Below are 19,290 nucleotides of genomic sequence, written 5' to 3'. Positions count from 1 at the left end.
TGACAAGATATGTACGACGTGACCCGGTCACTACTGAAGACCGTAATGGCGTTAAAAAAGGTCAGACGGAGGTTCGGCAGCTTCGCTTGATGACGGGCGACACGCGAGGAATCAGGGAAGCTAACTCGGAAAAGTTACTTTTAGACTGCAACAAGTTCGTAACCTTTGACAGCTGTCTTTCTGGAAATCTAAAACGGATTTTGAAAAAAAGGGTTTCAAGTCAGGGGCAAAGTCTAACTTTGAGGACAATCAATGGATCCAGTCTTTCGATCAATCAGCATGTCAGTCCTCATTTCAGGGGGGGGCACGAGGGATGGGTCGCTTGCCCCCTCCCATCCCACGGCTTCGTTAAGCTCAGCGTTGTAATATCGGCGAAGGGGGCGGAAGCATACTACGCAAATTGCTGCTTCGTCATGACAGGTGGGTGCCCCTCCGCCGCCACCCAACCCTTGCCCCCCCCCCCCCCCTGTCGTGAATCATTTTTCACCCCCTCCCCCTGTCATTAGTGGGTAATGATTGGATTCTTTATTCGCTGAAGCAGTTAAGGAAAACAAGCGAAATGATGTCATCACTCATCGTAAGCCCGCCGACTGCGCGACTGTCATATTCTATCAATGTACTCATTAATGCATGTAGGAAGCAGTTCAACTCTCAAAACTCAAGTATACAAGATGAACCTCATTCATTTTTTTTGTTCGTAGCCTTTGGACTTGACCGTTGTAGTACCACGTTGCGCCACAACGTAGCAGGAAGCGCTGTGCTCCACTTGAACACAATTTACAGAAGAAGAAAAACCGTTTTCGCTCTCACAAAGCAGACCGAATCTATTCCGATCCGAATTGTTCGCTTGACTTGAATCCTCCTCCATTTGAAACAAACCTGGTTTAAAACCCAAACTCTCCTGCGACAAGAGTGAACTTTCCAGTCCATTTGGACGCTGGTCCACGTTTGTCATCCTCCAGATGGATGGTGATACCTCCCCCAAGCCCCTTCCATTCATCCATCGACACGCGGCTCGACGTGCGCATCCCAGCGTGTGAGCGTATCATAGCCCGTGCGCGCCAAACGCACCGCGGCTCGGCCCCAGAGCCTCCAGGGGGGCCGAGGCTTTTCACGTCTCCACGGGCCAGCACGCCAGAGGTCCCGATGCCGGGGGACGTGAAGCCAATCGCAAGAAGGAGGGGGCATTACATCTCCCCGCCTTACCCAACGCTCTCCTTAGCCTTTAGCTAAAAGCAGGCTAATGGTGGCCAAGTGTGTAGCGAAAGGGTCTGGGGGTGTTGGGGAAGCGTGTCTGTAGGTTCATCTGGATTGGCGTCGATAAGGATGCGAAGTCGCCGTCTTCTGCCTATCGCCGCAATGCACGACTCTGTGTCTGTGTGTGTGTGTGTGTGTGTGTGTGTGTATATGGCACCGAGCGCGGGGACTGGCAGCCCACCTCCAGGATGCCAACAGTGACTGATGCCACATTAGACATTCCTTTCAGAGCAAACGGCGGCGGCGTTGGTCAGCATCATGCCAGCTCGCACAGGCTCTCAGGATGCCCGCACCAAGCCCCTTCCCCCAGCACCACCCCTGAACATCCAAAACAAACCCCCCCCCCACCCCCTACCCCCTCTTCCTTTGAGCACAGAGCTGGCAGCCACAGCGACCAAGATTCCAGTGAATTCCAAGAACTTGCAGGAAAGCAAAACAAACCAACAAAAAAAAGACCGTGTTGGATTGTAACTTTGCAATTTAATTTGTGGAAGACTTTTTTTTTTCTCAACCTCTTTTGTTTTACACATCAAATGTTTGCTCATTTAGTGGAAACCACAGCTCTTTTTTCCATTGCTTCCAGACATATTTAAAAAAGAAATAAATGATTGTCACTACGTTTGATCTGCTCTCCTGTCGGGAGGTGATAGCTTTCAAAAAGGCAGATTTTTCCACGCTTTTGTCTGTTGATATTGCTTTTTTAAAAATTTTTAGTATTCATGCTTCAACTTTGGTCTCAATCAGATGGAATCTCTGGAGTTGTACTTGGTTTTTAAAAGGCTCTTGCAAATGACCCTAAAAGTTTTTTGTGGGTCTTATCATGTTAGAGATGCTTACTAAATTCCATGTGGCTTTGACTTGTCCAAAAGTTCTGGTCCGCTTTTCTTTTCCATCTTTGAATTAACTCTGGAAATGACCCAAAAAGGCACTTTCAAACCAATATGGCTGACTTCTTGTGTCTTTTATCAGACATGGCTACTTCAAACTTTTTTTGTGGATCTACTTTTCAAAATATCCCGCAGTGCTCGACCAAACTTTCAATGATCTTAAAATGGCCACTTGGAATCAAAATGGCCGACTTCCTGTTTCTCTTTTGGTGAGTCTAACCACCCACGACGGGCCTACCAAGTGAAACCGGTTCTGGGTGCTGTAAATCAACTTTCGAGAGGTCTTTGCCGCATGGTTGGCCACTAATAATATACACTTAAATACGAATACCTCAGTGCCAGCGTCAATCTTCTTCCACGTTCTAATGAAGTGAGTGTTTCTGGGGAAAAAAAAAAAAACCTGACAAGCTATCATGACCGGTGATGCTGTCAGAAGAGGCTCTTCATGTCCAATTATTGTGAAGGTGGAGCTGGTATTCAATCGCGCTGCTCCGCCCGGGCTTAAGTGATGACACTGAGTGATTAGAGCGCCGTTAAATACCTGCGCTAATGAGCCAATTAGCCCTATTGACATCCATGGCCGCCTCCGAGGTGGAGCGAACGACTTGTGCCGCCGCCGCTCGCTAATCACAAGCGATAACAGCGCTTAGCCTTCAAATGCTAATCCTGACTCGCGGGCTGCTACTGTGATTTCTCTCAGTACCCACGCTGAGAGGAACTTGCCACTTCCTGCTCACTTGTAACTTCGCTGCGGTTTTCACTACCACTGTGTGTCGCTTTACGGATTATTTTTTTTGTGTCGCACGTTTAGGAAAATGTCAGAATTTGGCCTTTGCTCTCACGCTGAAAAAAAAGACGGTGAGAAAATTACCGGCACTAAAAATGAAAGTGAAAACGACAGTGAGTTTAGGGGGGGGATTTCATTCAAAATTCAACTCAAAACTGAAAGCGGATAAAAAGACTTCAGAGTTTTGAGTCAAGTAGGAGTGTTCAAAATGACGGTAACAATAGACAGACCAACTTATCGAATTTGATCAGAAAATGAGGGGAAAAAAAAAAGCTAAATTTCCTCCTGTTTTCCATACGTGAGTCGCCTCTGTGGAATTCTTGTTCGTCTATAAAAGCTGAACAATTACAGGACAGAACAAAAAATGCCGGGGAAAGTTTCCAACCACAGAACGAAACACAAAAACCGAAAATCCTAGATTGACGCGTCTTTCGGCGTCGTTTTCAGACAAATGACTCCGAGCCGTCAATTAAACTATGATGAAGAGACGTCTGTGCCTTTAGTATCGGCTTGTGGAAAGATTAATTCAAGGGTGTGTGTGTCGCGCCTTGTAATTTCACCTCGCTAACTTTTTATCGTCCAGACGGTGTTGAGTGCAGAGGTGGCAAAAGTACTCGCACTTAAGTTGAAGTACTGTACAGCTACTTGTGTAAAACAAAGTGAAAAGTTTTTAGTACAGACAAGAGCCCTTGACTTCCCTAGCTTAATGCTAACGCTAAATGCCATCCGCTGTGTATTGAACCTAAATCGTGCAGCAACACGTGTAGACAGACTATCGAATGGTACTTCCTTCCGGGCATGTATTCTTTATCCTCTGCGAAGAGCGATTATTATTGGCACTGGGGTGAGGAGTTGAGACCTCTCAATGAATATTGTAGCCATCTGTCTTATACTGCTATTCAATTGATGAAGTGTGACAAAAAATGTTGAATTCTTCTTAGTAGTGTTTAATTATGCAGTTGCTGTACGATTTTATAATCTGTAGGCACCACTGCGTTTTCTTCCTGGTGACTGTCAGTGTCGTAGAATTTTATTTATTATTTTCATTTTTTATTGATCTGTTTTATTTGTTCGTAATTTATTAGTTTTATTTATTGTAGTTGGGCCACGTACTTAAAAATAAAAGTTCATTCTCATAGAGTGCATCTGCACAGAAAAATCTAGTTTAATTCAGTCAAGAAGTATTTGCGTGTCTCCCCTTTAATTGGCTGACTTGACTTTTGCCCCCATTTACGTCTCTCGTTCACATTAACATATTGCATTAACGTCTTGGAAATGGTCCACGCCGCTCGGCAACGGTTTGTTGTGTGATTTGCTCGAGCAGCTGCGGAGTGGCGTCAAGCGGTAAAAAAGAAAAGAAGCCTAAAAAGTTCCTAATGGAAGCGGAGGTCATTTGGGAGCAAAGCATCTCTGCTCGTCGGGGCCACCTTGTGGACACAAAGGGAAGCGCAGCAGCAGCAGCAGCCTTTCACGGGCTCCTCGGGAAAAACACAAAACAAACAACACACACATTGAAATCACCAGCTGTTGTCCGCAATGATGAAAACATTGAGTGCGAATTTATAATGATTTGGAATCTCTTTAAACTCTTCCTATTCTCATTTGGACTCCCGGGAGGAATGATGTATGCACACACACGGCAAGGACTTTTTACCTGGTTTAATTTCTTTTTTAAATGCAGATGCCCCCGCCCCCCCCTCCCATCCATTATGATAAGTTGGTTGGATGTACACAAGAATAAACATGAGAACTTTTCAGTTTTTTTTTTTAAGACGGGAAGACGACGATCGTGTGCCAAAAGAATGAATTGCATTTTTACATTATTTTCATTTAATTAACGTGCATTTATTTTGCATCTTTTTCCTGTTTGCTGCTTATGAATTCTACTTTTATTTAAATAGATTTTTTCAAAACAATACATTTTTTTGCTTTGAATTAAAACGTGTTTTAATTGTAGTTCATTTAGTCTAACTTAGTGTTTTTTGTTTGGTTTACTGTTAAACTGTAATATTTTAAAATTATTGATACTTTTTAAACAGTTTTGGGTTGATTATTTAAAAAGCAGTTCAAATTCAGTCCCAACGTTTGCTTGCTGTAAATTAAATGACACCATTTTATTCTCTCTATATAAGGTAAATATATTTGCGCATTTTATTCCCTGTTACAGTAATTTAACCACAAAAGTCAAACACCCCGTCATGCACGTGCACGCGCACAGGCGTCGAACATATGCGAAGTGACGTCAAGACAACTCTTGTCAATACCGGTGTAAATCAACAGGAATCTAATTTTGCGCTTTGTACAGATTATGATAATAACCATAATTGCGAAATTATATTTATGAGCTCTTTCATTGACACAGGGAAATTTCCCACTCATAACAAACACCCACGTTGTTCTTTCCCCCTTTTTTTTTGTCACGTGAAAGCGTTCGCGGACAGTAAATAAACATACAATTGAATTGAAATGTGAATTTTCATCTGTCGCTGCGTCCTTAAAAGACTTGAGAGGTCAAAGACTTTGGATTTGATCGAGTTTGCTTTGATTTTTTTCTCATCTTAAAAATAAAAACAAGACCAAGCCCAGCTTTTACAATTACCGTTATTGGATCATTTTGATTTGATGTATGTCATTTCCGCGTCATCTGCCACTTGAGCTGGAATGTTGGGCGAGGAGGAGGAGGAGGAGGGCGGGTGGCAATAAATGCAATTCAATTTTAAAACCATGAAAAAAATGTGACAAACCTAACACGCGATGAAATGCGTTATTAAGATTTAAGGTCACTTGACGTGCTTATATGTTTTCTGTTTAGTTTTGCCTTCAGGTGAGCCTGTCAATTCGCCTCCTGCGTGCGTGCGTGAGCCTGTCAATTCGCCTCCTGCGTGCGTGCGTGCGCGTGCCCGAAGCGCGCACACATACGCGCGCATACACACGCGCCTCACCGCAAAGTGGGGCAAGCCGCGGCACAGCTGGCAAATGATCGATTTGCGCACACGCGTAGCGGGGAGGGGCGGTGCCCGCGCGTTATACGTACCTGCCCGCCGTCCCTCTCAAAGTGCCACTCGCATGCATGCCGCCACTCCACTCCACTCTCCTCCTCCTCCTCCTTTCCTTCTGTCCTCCTTCCTCCTCCTCTTCTTCATCACCCTCGCCTCCTAAACCTCCGCTGCATCCTCAAACTTCAGCCCTGTTCGAAATATATTTTAAAACTAAATAAAAGAGCGAGAAGGGAGGGGAACCTTTTTTTTTTTTTTTTTCTTCACGTTTTTTTTTTCCTCACCTCGCTGTGGAACTTTTGATGGAAAACAAGAGGTCGAGCCACTGCTGACTTGACAGGTACGTTCAGCTCTCACTTTGCTTTCTATCTCGCGTCTTTTTAATGCGATCCCCCCCCCCCCCTTCACTTCTTTCATATTTTTATAGTCATAAAGCTAATAAGTGCTGCTTCAAGGATACCGTCTGTCTATGAAAAATAAATAACATGAAAAGCAAAAGGCAGGCAGAGCTTCTTTTCACTTAAAACCCAGACGGACCCAAAGTGGCTTCTGCTTCTGCTTCTGGGATTTTTAATATTTCATAAAGAGTGAGGGGGAGGAATAAACATATGAATTAAAAACTTAAGAGCATACAGGCTTTCATGGTAAATATAAACGGCGGCTTTCAGCACGCATTCATCTCATTTTGATTTGGAAAAAAAATGGTTCAAGAAAAAAAAGAGGCCAACTAAGAGAACACACACATGCACACGCACACACACTCGCTCATTAACAGAACTTATTGAGGAGAAAGACATATTTGATATTGCAGATTAAGATGGAGAAGGTGAACAAATAGGATTTAATGTATGTGTCCTTCCCATTTCACCTTTTCCAAACAGCATAAACTCCAATGAAGGTTTACCAAGGTCAAGATTTTGCAAACGCTTTTGAGCATGTTTGGAGCTACGCTGTACAACTTAATCACATTTAATTGGCATAAAAGCCATTCATTATTGAACGATGCAAAAGCAAAATGAAGCGTAACGACTTAAGATCCAATGCAAGACTTGTCTTCTATTTATTTGACATAAGACATTCAATTGGCATCAAGGGAAATGAAACTTGGAACCGTTACGATTATTTTTATTTTTTTTAATTTGTGGAAATAAAGTCAAAGTTGCACATTGTGCACGCATTCTACTTACTGTGTTTGGCTCGATATTAAGATATTAAATTGATAGGAAGCATTTGTTATTATATCATATAAAAGGAGTTAAGATTTTGTCAATGCTGCACATATTTGCTCTTGTTTCTCGACGCTCACTTCTTTACGGTTCAGTACAAGAGATTTATGCTATTTAATCAGCGAGCCGTTCATTTTTGACAGAGCGGAAAAGGCTTTTAACACATTTGTTGATTTTGCCAAAGTTGTCTTTTGTATTTAGACGTGCTGGCCGCGTGAGGTACTCCTGCAAAATCCCAAAGAAAAGTACCGTCTTTTAATCCGTTGACACGAGACCTTCCTTCACAGAGACGGTGAAAATGGAAGGCTTTTAGATGTTGTCAAAGTTGCGCTTGCCGTCTTCTATGTTTGGATCTACACTCATTTTATTAGGTACACTTTCACAATCCAAACTGAGAGCTGTATTGTATTATTTATTCTTGACTGATCGGTCAGGGGTTATGGTCAAAGTTGCGACTCTTTCATGTTTGGAGCTAAGCTAACTTGATTAGTTACACCCGCGCCAGTCATTAAGATCCGACCGAAAAGTGGAATTATATTCCATAGACACGAGGCATTCATTTTTGATTGCGATTTTGTCCAAGGTGCATTGTTTCATTCTTCAAGATCCACTCTATCGTTTTCATTGTGTGTTAAATTCCGTGCAGTCGACTATTCCCAAGGACGGTTCTCAGTCTCAAACTTTGCACAAACTCAATAACCCCACCTGGCATTAGTATTACTGCGTCTTATTAGCAGGTGTAGTCGGTCGGCTGTATTGCGTCTCTCGTCACAGATAAAGCAAAGCATGTCGTGGAGCAGGTTTGTTTGTACGTGTGAAGCAACCTGGAAGTTTCTATGAAATCACAATCTGGATCAGATACTAAGTGTGAGGTCTTGTGTTTGTTTGCGGTTAATGTTGAGGAAAAAAAAAAAAAAGAAAGTCATGTTGGCAGCAAACTAATCGCAGCACATCTTAGTTGCGGTGTCTCTGGACGCCAAAGACGAGCGTGTGTGCCACTTCTCGAGAAGCGGCGCACGAGAGGACCCGATAAAATTAAAAAATGGCTGTTAATCCTCACTTTTATTGGATTTTATAGCCCTTTTGATTTTGTGCTCAAATCTTGAACCAATGTCAGTTATTGATCTGAAATATCCATTTATTAAACAACCATAAAAATTGATGTAAGGAAAAAAAAAAAAATGGTGCCATCTTTTTCTCAGTCAGTCATCTTCCACTTCTTCAAATTAAATGTAATTCTTTCCCATGGTCAGCAGAGGGTATCTCCAATTTCTCCGTTGTTCGTTCATGCCGTTCAAGGAGGAGTTAGCCGTTTCCCCCCCAAAACTCATTCGGACTTGATAGCAGTATGATATATGATCATATATGAAATATGCTTCAATCTCTGCCCCCATCTTGTGCCTCTTGTTTTCTGGGTTTGGTCATGTGACCTGAGACTTTAAATGTCGTTTGCAGTTGACAGCGCGTGACAAAATGGCCGCCCCTCTCGAGAGGGATAAAAATAACTGCAATATTAATCAGGATGGCAAGGAAATATTAATGACCTCAAGTTGGAGCAGACAAAAATCAGCATCATGGGAAGATTTCATTAAATTTAAAACAATATGAATGGTTAAAAAAAATAATAGGGGGGGGGGGGAAGAGTAAATGGCTAGCATAGCATACGGAGCGCTGAAGCAAAACTGGGTTGGAATTATAGGAATCAAGAATGTGATGAGCAGAAAGTGTCTTACATGTTTGTCATTCTTTGCCTCTTACAGTAAAGATCATTCAGAAAACGTCGCGGGGGAAAAACATCCCACTTCTTCTCGCTTGTCGTTTCGTTTTTCACTTTGTAGCCCTTTACCGTATTCAGCCAAGTTTCTTTTGGATCCCTTCTCGAGGGCTTATTTTGTATTTTGAGTATTTCAGAAATGATTGTGCGGTGATTGAGTTTCACAAGCGGCTGCTGACGCCCACCATCTTCGTCTCCGGCTGGGAGGCTTGTGTGAGACTTTTTTTTTTTTTTTTTTGACCCTGCGGGGCCAATTACTCACAAGGTGGTGTCTTTTTTTCCCTTTGTTTATCGGTGATGAAATAATGCTTCCGTTCAAATTGCTTCAATCGTCAAGTTTTATTCCCGTTGCGGCGAGTGTGTGTGTGGCTCCTTGGGGATTGAAACACGCGTGTAAATAGAGACACCGTTGCTGTTTCTATTATTTTGACACTTTTCCCGCTGTGTGTTAAACCGCTGCAATGACAATAATAAACATTTTTGACGTTTATTTTTTGAAGATTTTTTTTTAGACTTTTTTGGGGGGTTTCTCATAATTGCTATGCCTACCAAATCTCACAACGTTAAGTTAAATTGTAGCGTGAGTTTATTTTGAAAGGACACCTGGAAATGATCTTGAAACAGTCGCTTCAAGCCATAATGACGGCGTCGAGGGCATTGCCGCTTGAAACTTTTTTTTCTGGGTCAACCTGTGCTAGACGTGTCCACCAAACTTCACGTTGCTAAGCAGAACTGGCTCTTGGGGCTGAATTTTCACCTAAGGGGGTGCTCCAAAGTAAATTTTGGGGCCGTGGGTGCTTGAAACATTATCTCGGTGCCGCATTCCACGAGGATTGTTAAACACACACACCTACACACACAGTTTCTAGGCCCCAGTTTGGGAGAGGATATCTTGGATAAAGCCATTAATTGCAGTCTACCATCTCGATGATGATGATGGCAGATCTGCGTGGCAAAGTGTCCAATTATACCTGCGGTAGGGATAAGACTAAATACCTGTTTAGATGCCTTTTACGAGACTGTCGCCAGTAAATAAGAGGGCAGTCTGCCACACGCACTTTTGGGGATTCCACCTCCAAATTTTACGATTAGTATTATGTGATTCACACAGGCTTTATTGCCTTTTTTTTTTTTTTTTTTTTTTTTAGCTGCGTGTCGTAGCGAGTTTGAATGCTGCATTCCTTGATAAGTTAGATGAGCTTCCTCCTGGGTGAGCACTTAGCGTTCACTCCCATTGCGTACGTACAATGTTTATGGATCATGTGACCTGCAATACGATTCATCGTAAAACAAAACCATATCATGTTGGATTTCTATATGATTAACTGTGTTTTCCCTTCTGCATTGTTTGACTTTGCTCATTGTTCATGGGTCAGTCCGACCCGCTTTACAGTTAGTCAGAAAAAAATAAACCTGCCAACTTTTTTTATTCAATTATTTTCACAAAGAAAAAAAAACCTAAGTCAAGCAGATTAAGTTCAACCGCGTGTTTTTCAGAGATATTTAAAGGGTCAAATTGACCCGCAACATGACAATTGTCTTATCCGCTATAGTGTTTGTTCTAGATGTTCCAATTGCGTTTTGTTTTCCTTATGTTTTCCATACATTGCTCCTCATTGCCCGGGCTTAGCCTATTGTTCGCTGGTCCTCAAAAGGTTGTCACAAGAGGGGGGGGGGGGGAAGCCAAGTCCATCATGTCGGTTTTGTCACGCTTTTCGCGTGGCATGACAAGCCTCGGATATGCGCGCTCTTCCTCTTTGCTTATGCTACAGCGTGGCTCATACAAGTTTGAAGTCACGATTCAAATCACATTAGCTCAGGGCTTATTTTCTTCACTTCATTGTCCTTCATTTCGATGCTTGTCTTTATCCCATCTGTGGAGGTTTTTGGGAATCCTTTGCTCGTCGTCGTCGTTGTTGTTGTTTTTTTTTTTTTATTATTATGGAGGAGGTGGGAGCGTTTGCGGGAAAGCGCATCCGTCTGAGATCAGGTTGTTAATACCCGCCCACGTACGGCAAAACACACACTGCATCCTTATCGAGCGTTTTGTTTCTCGCCGGATGAGTGACGCCTCCTTTGACGAGGGATTAAAGGCAAAGAAAAATAGGACGATAAAAAGGCGACCAGTCTTTAAGTCGACACCCGCGTTCTTTTTATTTATTCTCTTATTTTTTTCCCCCCTTCTGTCTCCTTCCTGCTTTTTTGATTCAAAATGATGCTGTGACATCAAAAGAAGACTCTCGCTCTCAAACCGGCGTGGACAAATTTTAGGCCTGGCTCGTCGAGACTTTTTGCGTGCGAGTTCGTCACAGCATGCCGTGTCGGATGTTTTGGCGTAAACACAAAGGTTTTGGGTGGGAGTCTCGGAATGACTCGCCGCACGATATTATCGGGCAATATTTTGCCAACAATAACGACATCCTTCTGTGGAATGAAGAAACGTCCATTCGTGATCTTCTGGGTTAGGTCACGGAAGCTTAAACATGAAATCTTGGGAGATTCCCATGCGTCCCCAGGCCAATGAAGAGACTTTCTCTCCGGCATGTCCAGGGTCATCCTCAGGGCCACCTCCTGGTGGGACCTGCCCCAAACTCCTCACCAGAAAGCCATCTGCCCCTATACCATCTAAATGTATTTTTAGGGTCTTGCATAAAATGAAATACAAATAAATTACCGTATTTTCCGCCCTATAAGGCGCACCTAAAAACCTAAAATTTTCTCAAAAACCAACAGTGCGCCTTATAGTCCGGTGCGCCTTATATATGGACCAAATTCCTAAATTTAAACTGGCCCAAAGCATTGTGTCATGAAATCAATCATAAGTGGCCCGCTAAAGACTATGAATCATGACTCAAAAAGACTATGGATCATTATTTTATGATTATAAAGTAATTTGTTCCGTCTGAAGTTGAAATAAAAGATAAAATGGAGAATGATTTGATTTGGATTAAAAATCTGACATGATGCATTAATGGTGCGCCTTATAGTCCGGTGCGCCTTATATAAGGATAAAGTTTTAAAATGGGCCATTCATTGAAGGTGCGCCTTATAGTCCGGTGCGCCCTATAGGCCGGAAAATACGGTACTTAAATAAATACCTGACCAAATAAATAAAAAAAATTGTAATAAAATAAATGAAATAACTGACCAAATAATTAAACAAATAGGCAGCCAAATAGAAATAAAATAAATAAATAAAACTGCTAAAGCTGGGACCGCAGCATCATAGCGTGAGAAATAATGTTTGATGCAGTATGATACCAATAGTGGGTGGCTTGTAGGATGTGGTCAAATAGTCCACACGTTGACATCAGAGTGGCTCTCTGACTCGCTCGCTCGCTCGCCCGGCGTCTATTTCTGTCTGCCTCACGCGATTAGAAAACAATTAAGCACTTAGGAGTCGACTCTGTGTTCATTACACCTCTTTTTCTGCTTCTTCTTCATCTCCTCTCGCCTCCCACACTGCCGGGCGGACAGGCGAGGAACGAGAAATCACCTTCTTTCAGCGCTAATTGAAAGCCACACTCGCCACGCGGTGGAAAGAGGGGGAAAAAAAAATAAGCGGTGACTAATTGGATTTGTTGTGGAGCGGGGCGTTACGGAATATTTGCTCAACTTATTTTGCGCTTTGCATAGACGAGACGATTACGAGCCGCGCTCATGACATGAGGTTATTAATAAAATATGCAAGGCATCCACGTCTGTTTGCGTGCGTGTGTTTTGGAAAAAGAGCGTAGACATTGTTAAATTGACAGTAGCAAATATGAAATGATGACAGTTGTCGTGTCTCGCGTCACCCGCAACCCCACCCACGCTTGTTTGTTCCCAGAATTCTTTAGTAGTGAATTTCGTTTTCATTCACAATATTAGGTACACCGGCCCAATGTCATAAATGTCCGTCTTTACTTGGATAATATTGCATGTTTAACCCCTTCCCCCTATGTTAATTATCGTGGTCATGGACTGGCGCGACAATCTCCTATTGGTTGCTTTTTTTGGGGCGCGGTGGTTTCTCAAAAATCCTATTAGAGGTACAAGATTGAACCAGAGAGGCACGATGTTTTCCCCCCCCCCCCCCAAGATTGTTTTGCTATTGTATGGCAAGACAATTTGAACAAAATAGAAAATAATCTGACTTGTTTAAAAATGACCAACTCGCCTTCACTTCTCTAAAGAAATTTCCAGCTTTAAAAATGTGCTCCCTAACTGACAGTTTCTCAAGTTTTGGCTCCTTTAGAAAATAAATATAAGTATTAAAAAAAAAAAATCAAAATGAGCGTTATCAAGCAACAAATTATTTTTGGTGACCTCGACAGTGTCCCTAATATTGTGTCCGGTGGTCACCAACAACACATTGGCATCAATGCAGCAGATTAATTTACTAACGCAGGATGTTTTTTTTTTTTTTTTTTTTTGGGGTAGGATTATTACACCCTTTGCTTCCTCCTATAACAATTGTGTGAATGCGGAGCCGAGACGTCGCTAAAGACCCCCGTCACCTCCCCGTCGCCCACCACTCAGACTCATTTGTATTAGTAATCGCAAATAATGCTATTAATGCCCATTAGCAGCGAGGCGAGGGGCGAGCATGAAGACATTACAACACCTACGTGCACGCAGCCTCTAAATAAAGACGTTAGCGCCGCGCCGAGCCAACTCTCATGTATTTCCATAATCATTCCCGTCTCCTCTCCCATTAGTGTCTGTTTTTTTGTTTTTTTCCCTCAACGCCCCCCCACCGCTCGTCCTCCTAAATAGACGGAATATTCTCGTCCTGCGGTTTAAAGAGCGCAGGCCCAGGTGTAGCAAACGTGTAATGACGGCTGACATTTAAACGCCTCCGTTGGCGAACGAGGCCGCTTTTGAGCTTTGTGTTTTCCTTACAAACATAGCCAAGCGCTATCAAATCAAGCCTGCACTGTGTGTGTCTGTGTGTGTGTGTGTGTGTGTGTGTGTGTGTGTGTGTAGCCGGGCCATAATGCTGCAAACTCGACTTGAGCCCAGCTAAATTCAGCATTCAGCTCACAATTAACTAGTTTGATTCCTTTTCACATTGCCAAAATTTACGTAATCCGTATTTTCCGTGACAATATTACCAAATTTCTCCATCTTAACTCATTCAAGCCAACTTGAAGTCTCCAACACACACACACACACACACACACACAAAAATGCTAGATGTTAATTGATAATCAGCAATGTTGCTTCGCCGGTGCGTTCAGTGCAAGTCTGCGCTCCTTCAGGGCGTCAGATTTATTTTTTTTTGTTCGTGGCTGCAGCCATGTGGCTGCCAAGATGGCTGGCTGGCAGCGCCGCCACCTGTTGGGCATGCCTAGGCCTGGCAGGGGTTATCGGCGCGCTCTGATGGGCGCCTGACAATCGGCGTGGAAATGACTGCGGCTGCTTGCGTCACACCACGGCTGGCAAAAGAAAAGCATGTCGACACACACCTTGTGTTTTTTTTTTTTTTTTTGCGCCGCCTCTTCGTGGTGCACAGATGTGTGTATGTAGCTCGGGCAAATTGGTCACGTATCGGGATCACGCTACAAAAATACGACAATTGTAATTGTGGGTGTTTTTGAAAATTCAAGCTTCACTGAGCAACCTGAAATTCCGGATGCACGTCGTTCACACGTTGCAATGACAAATACGAAAAAGACGTTTGCTGATTTTTATAAAGGTGACCTTTTTTGGTCTATTTTTTCAGCCATACTTCAAAAAGGATAAAGCTTCACTAAGCAACAAGAAACTCAGTAGGTTTGCCACACATGTCTCTCAAAGCTACACACAGTCTAACATTTTGTTTTTTAAAGCAATTATTAAGGCATATTTTCAAATTTCAGACTTCTGATTGTCTACCAAGAAAGCTGCACAGTTGGACGCTGATACAAATTAGAATTCCTTGGCCCTACTCAAGTAAACATCTAATTGTTGATCCACAAAGTCAAAGTTGCAGAGGCTCTCATTGGACAAATTCTACAAACCATCTTGAGACCACAAATTAAATTACCGAAAACCTTTCCGTTAATTAGTTAAAGCAGGACAGGCTTTTTTTGTTTTTAAATGTACAATCCTCAAAATCATATGCTTATCAGATGAACCAGCACTTTCTCTTAACTGCAGAACCACCTCACTTCTCTTAGACTTCCTGTTAGAATATCTTATAATCGGAAAAAAAAAAAAAAATCCTGCAGCAGTCGTGAGACCTTTGACAATGCTTCCCACTCTTCGTTTCCGTTCTCGCGTCTTGCGGCAAATTCAGGAGGACCAGACAAACTTTTGACCTCACACGGTTGCGTGCAACAACGATTCGGGGTTAAGCGCAACGCAACACCTCTTCTTCATTTATGTCACGTGACTTAACGCGAAAGCGTCTGTGGTCGTTGGCCTGTTTATCAAACAGCGGCTTTGCAAAGACGAGGCGATTACCACGTTTATCGTTGCGGACTGAAAACCTTGCTTTGCCACCTCTACTTTTGTTGTGAGTTAGCAAACGTGCTTTCTTGTTTGTCGGTTTCCTGTTCTTCTGTCTTCACCACCTTTAATTGTAAAATCAGGATATACGTAATTGCGGTGGATCTTGTTCAGTCACACACAGCCACAAATTGGATGGTCATTGTTTTGGAAAGTGTGAAAAGATTGCTAAGTATGAACTGTTCTTTTCTTTCCTGTAAGAACAATAATAACTTAGACTAGTGTGTGTATGTGTGTGTGTGTGTGTTTTGTGCTGGTGCCAGACCAGTAGCAAAAACAAAACCTACTAAAGATTCGCACGTCTCAAAAAATGGCCACACCCTCGATCGCTTATGTAAACAGACATGCTAGCTGAGCTAGCTGACAGATGCACCCAATATTTTTGGGTGTTCCGGAAGGAATACATGCACATTTGTTGTGTGCATTGTAAATGATCAACCATGTCTGGATTTTAAATGGCACATCTGAAAACCAGGTACAAAGTTAGGCTAGCATAGCGCAGGTAAAATGAGCGGGCAGAACCACTTCCTTAACAATCTTGACATGTTTTGGTGGTTCCCTAAAAGTAATATGTTACAGCGGAGCCTCAAAACCCGAACCGAGGTCGCAGTATCTCGTGGCAGCGGGTTGGTAAATGTGCAGGACTCAAACCGCCAGCGTGCAAACTGTCTTCTTCCATTCCAGTCAAGTTCGACCACGCCGCTTATATCGCGGGCCTGAAATGTTAATGGGTGTTTTAGAACGCCGATATCTTAGGCCTAATGAATAATTTCTCCTTCCACTAATTCTTCCATCTTCCTAATCCTCATTAGGGTAAACCCACTCCATACAGAACCCCCCCGCCCCCCCAACCTCGAAGCGTGCTAACCACTAGCGCAACGTGGCACCCCGTTCACTCCTATGGGAATAAATGATTTGGAAATGCCAACACACGGGACACAAGCTCAAGAGTTTAGTTGAATCAAATCTCAGTTGGATTTATTGACACGTCAAAGAGACATCAGCTGCCAGTATATAAAATAGGCTTGCTTCATTCATTACAATGTCAGCTTGCAAGTATTTGCGCAATCTGCGCGCAGTCTCTCCATGCGTGTTGACAGTTGGCACTTTGGTGGAGCTCGTCAAATATTTGGGGCTGGTAAAATGGCATCGTGTCAAGGCACGATGACCTGCTACACAGGTTTTCTTGGAAGTTACGCAGCGGAACTCGGAAAGGTGAGAATGTCCTGATTGTCAAGTCATTGTTGACAGCAGCTTTGTTGTGTAATGACAACTGTGAAGAAAAACGGGTGTAACAAAAGTTTTATAAGTTTCATTGTGATGTCGCTGCATGTTCTGTGGCTTGATTGATTGTACAACAATGAATGAAAAAGGTTTCACTGCATGTTCTGTCAAAATCATTTGTACTCTCCATAGATAGAAACTGTATTATAGCATATTTAATATTGATATTCTATTCCTAAAACAGAAAAATAGTATTTGGAAATGGGGAAAAAAAACCTAGACAACCCCCCACGTTTTCCACCTTGATGATCAATAAATACAAACAAAAAGTGGCCGTGAAAATATGAATGATGGGTTTGACTGATTTATAGTTGCCACTAATAAATGCAGGGGTCCTTCTCACTCCAATCAAGATGATTAGAAATTCCTCCGCGCACTTTTTCCGCCATCGGGACTTTTACGGCCGGTGTGCAGGTGGAATCATCCGCTCCTCTCCAGGGACTAGTTTACCGTCAGTTTACCCCCATCACCCCGGAAATGTTGCAGCCCCCTCGGTCGCGCCATGTGCCTGCCGAGGGGAGAGGGAGCAGCCGGGAGAGAAGCAGAACGAGGGAGGGAGGGAGAGAGAGCGAGAGAGAGAGAGAGAGAGAGGCGGAGGAGGAGGAGGGCGGCGATGAGTCAATACAACTAATAATTTAATGGGGACACGCAGGGAGAGCCGGAGCGAGAGAGGGGGAGAGACCGAAAGGCGGATAGCCGAGGCACAGGAGCTCCGAGCCCGAGTAGCGAGACACCTTCCTCCGCCTCCTCTTCCACCTCCAGACGGCATTGGCGGCGATATAGCAGCGCGACCAGCCCCGCGGACGAGCACCCGGCTGGGGAGCGTCGTTTATCCGCGACGTCGGGAAAGTGAACGGCACTTTTTGACCTCCCCTCGTCTTTTCTCTCCCGTTGTTTTGAATGTGGCGAAGCCGCTCCGTATCGCGTTCCGGCTCGGCGTTACCAACAGCTGAGAGGACGCTGGTCCTTTCTCGCCTTCTCGTTAGCTAGTTCCAAAGCACCCCGGCTTCGAAGCGCGGTGTCGCCGGTGCCTGTGTGGGCTTGTGGTGGCTGCGGTGGCTACCATGTTCCGTTCCGTACGCTGTCCGCTTCCCGGCGGCGGCTAGCGGGCAGGCTGGCAGCCTCTCCCCCCCCCCCCTCAGCCTCCCACGGCCATGTTTGTATTTTTGGGCCAAGTCGTGGCAAACTGCTCACTTTGCACCCGCTTGTTGTTGTTTTTCTTCGGTTTGTTCGTCCGCATCCATGTCGCCGGACGGTGTAAGCTAACGTAGCGCAGACTCTCACCCAGCCCCGACACCGGTTGGTGGTCCCGCCTCTTGCCCGCCGGAGCCTCCGAAAAGCCGGCTTGACTTCCACGCCCTCGCTGTCACTTACCTGCCCACAGGAAGTTTGCTTTATTTATTATTGTTATATCAGTCTACCCTGGCCAAACTTGAAGAAAAGAGGAATCCAAGTGGTTGGCAGGCTGCTTCTTTCCAGGTTGGTTCCTCTCATTTCTAACTCCTTTCTCACAACTTCTCATGTTTAAATAATTTGTCATTTAAAAAACCCGAGCTGATTTTAATCGACCATGTTCCCGAAAGTCAAGAGTAGAATGCAAAACGATGTTGAACAAATCCATGATAACTTTTCACGGATGCAAAGGAGATGCAAGAGGAATATAATAATTATTATTAATGTGGATTTGACTTTGATCCCGTGGTGTGGATTCCTTCTCTACGAGCCCCCCACCCTCATCCCTCACTTTTCTGCCCTAATTGCAGGGAATTACTTGGCTCATTGCGCGTCATGAATGGGGGGAGTTGATGATCTTTGGATGCGGGGGTGGTCCAGTTTGTCCTCTTTGACAGGGCCAGTGAATTAACACGATGCACTGACATGCACCGTGACTCTTACACACTCGCGCAACCCCAGCAAACGACCTAATAGACGCTACGATTCGGCCATGGCTGTATTCAAACGATGCGATTTGTGTGTGTTGTGGTTTTTAATCTATATTGCGTGAAAGTGGTTTGATTGTGCACAACTGTCCATCCACCCATATGCTTCTGCTTGTTGTTTATTGTGCCCGTTCCAGAAATTCAAGATTCAAGATTCAAGATTCAAGAGTTTTTTATTCGCCATGTTTGAGCGTGCCAAACAAGGAATTTGACTTCGGTAGAAACACACCCTCTGTTTTTTAACTTCGGTAGAAACACACCCTCTGTTCAACATTTAGGTGACTAACAACATTCAGGACATGTGAATAATGCAAAAACAGTGTAGACAAATTCAAGAAGGTGTGAGGAGCAGGATGTTATTGCACAGTAATGTCTCTGAGACTCTATGAGTGGTGTGAGTTCATCAGAGCAACAGCCTGGGGGAAGAAGCTGTCTCTGTGTCTGCTGGTTTTGGCGTACCGAGCTCTATAACGCCGTCCGGAGGGGAGTAGTTCAAACAGACTGCAACCCGGGTGAGAAGGGTCTGTAGAGATGTTCCTTGCCCGATTCCTGGTCACTTTCTTCGGGTTTGCGATTGTCTAAATGGACCTACTTATTGGGGTTTATAGCGGCTTTTGGAAAAAGAAATTACCCCAGGATCTAATCCACCCATTTAAGTTACACAA

The 19,290-nt window shown here is 43.8% G+C and overlaps 1 protein-coding gene across 5 annotated transcripts in view; it reads left to right on the top strand.

Moving 5' to 3' along the window:
* Window positions 1-6,007: 6,007 nt before the first annotated feature.
* satb1b (SATB homeobox 1b) overlaps window positions 6,008-19,290 on the top strand; it is a 44,486-nt gene continuing 31,203 nt past the window's right edge. Inside the window, exon 1 of one of the 5 annotated variants that reach the window (XM_061288562.1) lies at window positions 6,008-6,267. The gene's annotated coding sequence lies outside the window, so the exon portion shown is untranslated. Of the gene's footprint in view, window positions 6,268-16,974; window positions 18,165-19,290 lie in introns of those variants that run through there. The other 4 variants (XM_061288561.1, XM_061288564.1, XM_061288563.1 and 1 more) reach the window with 4 other exon arrangements.

Source organism: Syngnathus typhle, linkage group LG10 (assembly GCF_033458585.1).
Source record: "Syngnathus typhle isolate RoL2023-S1 ecotype Sweden linkage group LG10, RoL_Styp_1.0, whole genome shotgun sequence".
Taxonomy (NCBI): Eukaryota; Metazoa; Chordata; class Actinopteri; order Syngnathiformes; family Syngnathidae; genus Syngnathus; species Syngnathus typhle.
Note: the sequence above shows the minus strand (reverse complement) of the source record. Positions and strands in the feature narration are given on the sequence as shown.